Source organism: Prinia subflava, chromosome 1, assembly GCF_021018805.1.
Source record: "Prinia subflava isolate CZ2003 ecotype Zambia chromosome 1, Cam_Psub_1.2, whole genome shotgun sequence".
In the NCBI taxonomy this organism is placed as follows: domain Eukaryota; kingdom Metazoa; phylum Chordata; class Aves; order Passeriformes; family Cisticolidae; genus Prinia; species Prinia subflava.
In genome coordinates this window covers 44,198,856-44,206,920 of record NC_086247.1, presented here as the reverse complement: position 1 = coordinate 44,206,920, position 8,065 = coordinate 44,198,856, and positions in this window count along the sequence as shown.

The following is an 8,065-nucleotide window of genomic DNA, read 5'->3' as shown; positions in this document are numbered from 1 at the left end:
ATCCAGAAGGTGCTGTGGACAATCTGGGGGAAAACCACATGGCAAAATTTGTTCTACTGTGCGCTGGGTAAGCAGCAGAGTTTATAACCCTCCCACCTCAGCTCCAAGCTGGTTTCTGACCTATGTTTCAAATGTTTCATCAGACTATTTCTCTTAGATCTGTTATCTGTTATTTGCTAGAGCAAATAGAACTCGGAGATATCACTCACAATGATTACGCAAAAAACAGCGTTGATTCTCTGGCTAATGATTATCCAAGATCTTTGGAGTGTGGCTAAAGTTTAAACCTTGGGGGAGAGCAGGAGTTTGAGCAGACAGTGCTAGTACCAATTGTGGGTATCCCTCTGGCCTTGAATCCAGCCTCCCAAACAGCTGTGGGACATGGGATGGTGGCAGACACTGAGCTGCTGGGAGTAGCACAGCATGACATGGCACAGCACAGCAGGAGGGCACATATCCTGGGCTGGGTACCAGGGGCAGAGCTGTGATAGCCCAGGACAACCTCCATCCCAGCTGGGTGTTCTTGCCACCTCATCTTGTCACTCACTCTAGTCAAGCTGGTGCCTTCCTTGCTTGTCTAGAATTCTTTCCCTTATAAAAAGCTCTCAGGTCCCTCTCTAAGGCAGATTTACTTCATTACTATTACTAGTATTATTATTCCCCAAGTATTACCACTTACTTATTTCTTTAAAATAAGACTAAAAGCAGAGCTTCCAACTAGAAGGAATGATGTACTCACAGCATCAGCTTTTAGACTGAGCCCAATTGCATCTCCCAAGTGATGTATCTCTCCTGATCTATCACACACCTGTCAGTGGCACAGCTAGTACTGATGGACAGATTTGCCCTGTTTTGTTATTTATCATCTGTGTTACACTTCTGTAACCAGCAAAGCTTGATTTTTTTGCAACATCAGAAAAGAAGAAGCCTCTCACACCCTTTTTGCATCAGATCTCCAGGAGAGGTACTGTCAAAGTAATTGCTCTGTTAACAAAAATTTCCTTGTCATCCATCTTGGTTTTGTGGGAAAGAGGTGGGAGAGATGAAATACAGATATATGCAAATATTTGTTTTTTCATAGTCCTGGTAACTTGAAACTCCCTATACTCTGCCTGACTGGAATAAAATATTTTTCCCTAACACAGACAAACCAAACCATATCAGTCAGGGTTCTGTGTGAGGTTTCTCAGGTATCTCTTTAAGCAGGCAAGCAAATTACACTTGGTGTCAGATGGGTTAAAGAAATGCTTCAAATGCCCGTTTCTAGGTGGTGTTAGTGGAATTATTTAGTAGTTGAGCTTCCTTCATTTTGGATGAACAGCTGTCACCTGAGGCACATGAAGTCCCTACTACAGCAGGTAAACAAGCTGGGACAGATCTCAAGGATGTGTCCTGAACAAGGAGCACAAGGGTCATTCTCACACCCCTGTTCTTTGAATTAATGAGCATTTAAATATTTGATACCATGTGAAGCAAGTCCAAACAGAGTGACCTTACAGCACCGTTGTTAGTTAGGATGCCTTATCGAAGAAAGGGAAGATAGAATGGAGCTGAACAAGATCTTCCCTCACATGAAAATCCCCCTTACAACTTGAATAGAGCCAACTATCATTATAAACTCTAATAAATTACCTGGCTCACTCTGCTTGTATGACTTCAAAAGATTAGTTCAAAATACTCATGAAACATGCAGGATAATTTTTTTTTTTTTTTTTTTTTTTTTTTTTTTTTTTTTTTTTTTTTTTTTTTTTTTTTTTTTTAAGATAGGGTTAAAATAAGAAAAAAACTTAGCTGCCTTTAAATCCTCACCCTTTTCCATTGTGGTGTTCTCCTTTCAAATTCAAGAAAATTCTTACAAACCAGTGTCAAATTAAAAGACTATACAAGTACCATAACACAGTAACAGGAGCTGGGAAAGCAGCCACAATAAAATTTGACTTGTAAATGAATCCAGGTCAGTGTAGAAGTATAGCTGTCTGTTTAAGGATTAAGGAAGTCCTTTAAAGGAGATATTTGAACAAACATTCTGCTAGAAAATCACAGACTTTCAAGACACCCACCAACACATTTACAAGAGGTATTTCAGTGTATCATTTACCAAAGATCTCACCCCTTTAATGTGATCCCCTTTCTACAAATCACACTTGTAACTTGTACTGCAGTCTGTCATCCCACCATACTAGTTTTGGCTGGGATAGAATTAATTTTCTTCACAGAGCTCCTGTGGTGCTGCTTTTCATTTATGACCAAAATGGTGTTGCTAACACAGGGCTGTGCTAGTTTTTGCTGAACAGCACTTGAAAAGTGTTGATGCCTTTATTGCTGCTCAAATTGTCCTGTCAGCAAGCAGGCTGGGGTTGGGCAAGGAAAAGACTCAGCCAGGACACTACATCCACAGGGCAAAATCCAAAGGGAAGGGCAGAACATGATGCTTCACTTATTTCTCAGGTATCTTATACGCGTTTTTCACTGAGAAGGAGTATTCTGACCTATGAGAAAAGAAGAATACTACTTCTGGAATGGAACATGAATGGAACAAAAACGTTCTTGATGTGGTGTGGTCTGAAGAGCAATAAAATAATTCGAGGTAGAAATCCTCCAAGCAGTGAGGCTCTGCTGTAAATGCAATTTGAGGCTCTCTTACTGCATCAGCTGAAATTTGAGATTAGCAGAAAAGGACAATGTGACACAAGATGTGTCACAATATCATGTGGAAGGAGAAGAGAAGCTATTACTTTGTGTCAGAGAGAAATACTCTGTGAGGAATGTTTGCTGCACTGGAAGGAATTTGTACCACAAATAAATCATCAGCTAGTACCACCAGGTTCATTTCATAGAGAGCGGCTTTGGAAGGCCCTGCCCCTCAGATAACCCCTCTTTTTTTCTTTCCCATGTCCACCTTTTCCTGCTGTGCTCTACTAGCCAGATTAAAGGATCAACAGGAGTTGAAATATTCCACAGTGCTGCCTACTCATCCAGCAGACTGGGTGGGTTTTTGTTTAGAGGAGTTGGAGTTTGACAATATCAATCTAAGTGCATTAGGTTTGTCTGCAGAACATTAGAAAAGAAACCCAAGCTTTCAAATGGAAGGGAAATGGAAATCTGCTTTCAGTATATGTGTATATATATATATATTGTTTACTTTGGTAACAATGATTTTTGGGGGGATTTTTTTTTATTATGTCTGGCTCTGTCTGCCACCACAGATAAACTTCTGTATCACAGCAACAGAGGAATGAGTGACATTTTTCCTGGTGTCAGTTAAAAGAAAACAAAAGAATTGATTTGTTATCTTTATTACCAACAGATGACCAGCTGCTTCACAGAAGTCACTAAAGGCGTAATACATTTCACAAAGCAGAACTATTAAATCTTTTTTACATGGAATCACAGAATTGTGAGGGTTACAAAGGATCTCTGGAGATCATCTACTGCAACCTCCCTGCCAAGGCAGTGTCAGTTAGAGTAATCTTGGACACAAGAATGTGTCCATGTGGGTTTTGAATGTCTCCAGAGAGAGAGAGACTCCATGACTTCCCTGGGCATCTGTTCCAGTGCTCTGCTACTCTAAATGGAAAGAGATTCCTCCTTCTGTGGAGTTGAAATACTTGAGTGTTAGTTTATGGCCATTACTCCTTGTCCTGTGTCTGGGCACTGAAAAGAGTCTGGCACCATCCTCTTGACAGCTGTCTTTAAGATATTTATATGGATTAACAAGATTCCCTCTCAGTCTTCTCTAGACTGAACAGGTCCAGCTCCCACAGCCTCTCCTCATAAGAGAGATGCTCCAGACCCCAAATCATCTTTGTGACCCTCGCTCTGTGGCCCTGTCCAGTAGTTCCTTGTCTCTCTTGTACTGAGGAGCCCAGAACTGTGCACAGCACTCCAGATGTGGCCTCACCAGGGCCGACTAGAGGGGGAAGATCACCAGCCTCAACCTGCTGGCCACACTTCCCGGTGTGGATCCCATTGGCCTTCCTTCTGTGCAGGGGAGCTCCTGCCCCACGGCCTCGGAACCAAAACTGAACCAACAGAAACAACAACAAGAAGTGTTTTTCCTAGAATGGGAGGAGAACGCCCAGGGGTGTGGGGAGGAGGCGAGCGGTGCCTGAGGCCAGCAGGTGGCAGCCGGTGCCCGTGTGTGCCGGGCCGGGGTGAGGACAGCTCTGCCGGGGCGGGCAGCAGAACTGCCCCCCGCCACACGCCAGTCTCGGTGAGACTGCTCCAGCCTCGTTGCAGCCCAAAGGCTGGGGCCCTACCTAATACTAGACAAAAGTTGTGGGGTATTTTTTGTTTCGTTTTTTTGTTTGTTTGTTTTTTGGGTTTTTTTTGTTTTTTGGGGTTTTTTTTTGGGGGGGGTTTTGTTGGGGTTTTTTTTGTGGGTTTTTGGTGTTTTTTTTTTTTTTTTTTTTTTTTTTTTTTTTTTTTCTCTCCCAGGCTGCTACGCTGCTTATGGGCCAGCAGTCTCAAGCTATATATCACTGCTCAGAAGTACAAGCTGGCTCATCTGCCTGCTCACTTCTCTGTTTTCCACCATCTCCACATGGCAAACCCTTCCAGGCTCTTAGGTCTGGAGTGGTCCATGGGCACTGCCATGATGAAGTCAATGTGACCTCTTCAGACTGAAATTTGAAAAAACTTTGTCTCAGATCCTACTTGATTGGGAGGAGGAAGGAAAGGAAGTAACATCCTGTCCTCATCTGGAGTGTAGTGCCCAAACCTCAAGTGCAGCAAACACCTCCTGCAGTTTGCAAATTCTCTTTCTTTGAGTCTGAAAGAGACCTGTAATATACATGGAAAAAATCTGTTCTGGTGTAGGAACCGCAAAGCGAATGTTTATCCTATGTTTGAACAGCTGATTCATCCCAGAAGAGGAATTCCATTTTTGGACCCACTACTCTTGGCTGTGGCTGCCCTGCTCCGGCCACTGAGCTAAAACTGATCTTAGTGTCCAGGCTGTCCTGTTTGGAAACAGCATAATTACCTTCAGAGAGAAAGTACATGCAAAGCTACAGCAGAGTGGATTGACAGGAGAATTACAAAGCTCCTCATAAGAAAAAGACAGCATGTCTTCCTATTCATTCATTCGTATTAAAATTTGAGACAAAAGAACCCAGTGTCTCCTTTGCAAAAGCTCTGTAAAACAGGATGTCCAGCAAACAAAGTCCTGAGTAGGCACAGGGACAGCACATGTTTAATGTCAGCTACAGTTTAAAACACAGAGACTGACTCAGAAAATATTATTTCAGCCTTATTTGTTCTTGAGTTACTGCTTCCCTTGGAGGCTTGAGCATAAGATACTGAAAATACCAGTCCCCTGTAAAGTAGGCATGTTGAACTGCCAACATATTTGCTTTTCTGTACATTGCTGCTTTCTGTTTCTGTGTTTTGTGTGACAGTCCATCACTGCCTGAAATCCTCTCTCCCTGCACACAGCCTTCCCTTCTGTTGTTTTTGCAGCTCTTGTTTCTCACCATCCCTGCATGCCATTTTTTCCTTTTACTTGAATTTACACCAGGCAATTCCTCCAACCATCCCCCTTCCCTGCTCCTGTTAAATGCTTCGTTCATGTTCTTTCCTCCTGCTCAGTTACAGAGATGGGTCCCCAAACAGCTCTGCCCTTCTGACTCCCGTTCCTTGCATGGTTCTCCCTGGTGCAGCTTTTCTACTTAAAATAATCAAAAATTTTTCCTACATAAGGAGGCTTTTGTTCCTCACACTTGTATAAATGTACGTTCTGTGTACTACCACCTTCCCCTCACAGCTAACAAACTACATCTCCTTCCCAGACTTCTCCTTCCCTTTCTGTCTGCATTCCCAACATTAGCCAGATATGCTGTTTCCTGATTTTTCTGCCCTTTCCACTGCGTTCCCCTCAAAACCCACTCCAAACAATTTCTACCAGAGGCTCACCCTTAACATTTAATAATTACCTCAGCCACTCATGCTTGTGTCTTCCTCCACTTTTTGGTGCTGCTTGGCCACTTTTTTCTGAGAGAGCGAAACATATTTGCTTGTAAAAGAGAGAAAAAAATAGGGAATTTATCAGTGGAGGAAGCAAATGGGTAACCTCTGAAGGGTCTGCATTCTTTTAAACCATTTTATATACTCTTCCTGCTTTCTCCCAAAAGAAATAATTCCAAAAGACTAGGGTAGGACTTTATTTTCTGAGACCCCCTGAGAGCAGAGACCCTGATGGTACTATTGCAGCAGAGCCACCCCAGGGTGCAGAGGCTAAGTGTAGAAAGGAAAGGCAAATTTATCAGGATCCTGATCAGACCCCAAGGATAAAAATCTCTGGAGGGGTGAGGCTAAAGTAGGAGCACAGAAGCTAAAGCTCAGTTCTCAAATAAGTAACTGAAATGTATAATTACACAAGAGCACTGAATAGAGGTTTCTGTTAATCTGTGATCCGATAATCTTCTTTCATTGCCACTTAGCAACAGAATTACAAACTGAGCATGGAAAGCCAGGTTGACTTAAAATTCCTCTCTTTGCTGGGAAGAGATGAAAAAAGGTCCCTCTCTGAGCAGACACAACAGGTTTGCCAGCTACTGGGAATTGTGCCTTTCAGCACAATATAAGTACAGACACCTGAATTTCAAGATGCCTGAAGAACAGCTCAGTTGGGCAAATAACATTGTTTATAACAATTAGTAAATTTTACTCGCAGAGATACAAGTTTAATCCAGACACGTATGTCCACAAACTTCATTAAAATCATACATCTTCGGAAGGGGGAATGTGGAAGAAAGGACTGTTGGGCCAAAACTGCTGCACTGGAAATTGTTCTTAACTGGTGGGTCAAACAGCAATCGTCATATTTTTGGGAGATTCACAGTGTCACAGAGATGCTCAGGAGAGATGCAGGAGGGTGGTATTCTTTAGCAATGATCCCTACCTAGAGCCACTGGCCTTCATTGTCCTATCTTTGAGAGACATTTTGCCAACAGAGTGCCAGCATACCTGAGGCCTCTCTTAGGTTCCTCTATTTTCATAAGCATCAGAAAAGAGGTAAATTTGGGTGCCTGCCACCATGCTCTTTATATCTCAGCCTCTTCTTTCCATCTCCTTCTTACCTTTTATTTTTCCCTTCTTTTTCTTACCTTTTTTCTTTTCCTGTGCTTCTTGACTACAGAGTTGAGCAGTCAGCCAAGGCATCGTCTTTCGCAGTGCTGCTGTGAGTCTGGGACAGAGACAGCTCAAAGACATGCTAGAAGCCTTCACAAGCAGGCTCAGCCACATTCTGGAATGCCTGGTGAGACTGCATGGCCTGCTTGGCATTCAGCAGATTCTTCCCATAGTCCAACTCAGATGCCTTTTCCTTTGCTCGTGTCATGATCCTTGGAGACAAGACTCCTACCACGACAGCTTCTTCCCACCTTGAGCAATTTGTCCCCAGTGCTATGGAAAAGGATGGGCTCCCATCCCAGTAGTGCTGCCCAGCAGCAGTGGAGGTATTCCAGCCAAAGGGAAACAGACCCAAGGGTGCTGTTAAAATTAAAGTTTAAATTAATATTTACATTTTAAAAGGATTGGATTTGCTTTGCTGGATTTATCCTCAGCCAAGGACATGGCACTTTTTTTGTTTGTTTTCTTTTACAGTAATGTTTTGCTCTGAAACTGAGCAGCCAAGCCTATGCAGACCCATGCACCCTGTTACAGAGAGGCTCTTTGTACCACAGCATGGCTCTACTCCAGATTGCTGGAGATCTTCATTCCTGACCAAACAAAACACAGTGGCAGGGGTCTGTCCAAGGGGCCTGCAGAGCTCCATGGCTCTTGGGTACCCTGCCATGGGCCACAGGACTGTGTCCCCTCAGGAAGTAGTTGAACAGCAGGCAAAGAGGAAGGGCAGAATAGGGCACTCTGTTACCTCTTGTCTACTCTTTTGAGTGGCTGTGTGCAAGGAACAGTCAGAGGAGTTCTGGCTTTCCAGAGAGCCCAGGGGGTGGTTTCTCAAGGCAATTACACCTGTGCTGGTCGATGTTACGAGAGCACTTACGGACTTGTGCAGGGAATAAATTCACTATCCCAAATAGCAGGGTGTATGCAGCACACAGTT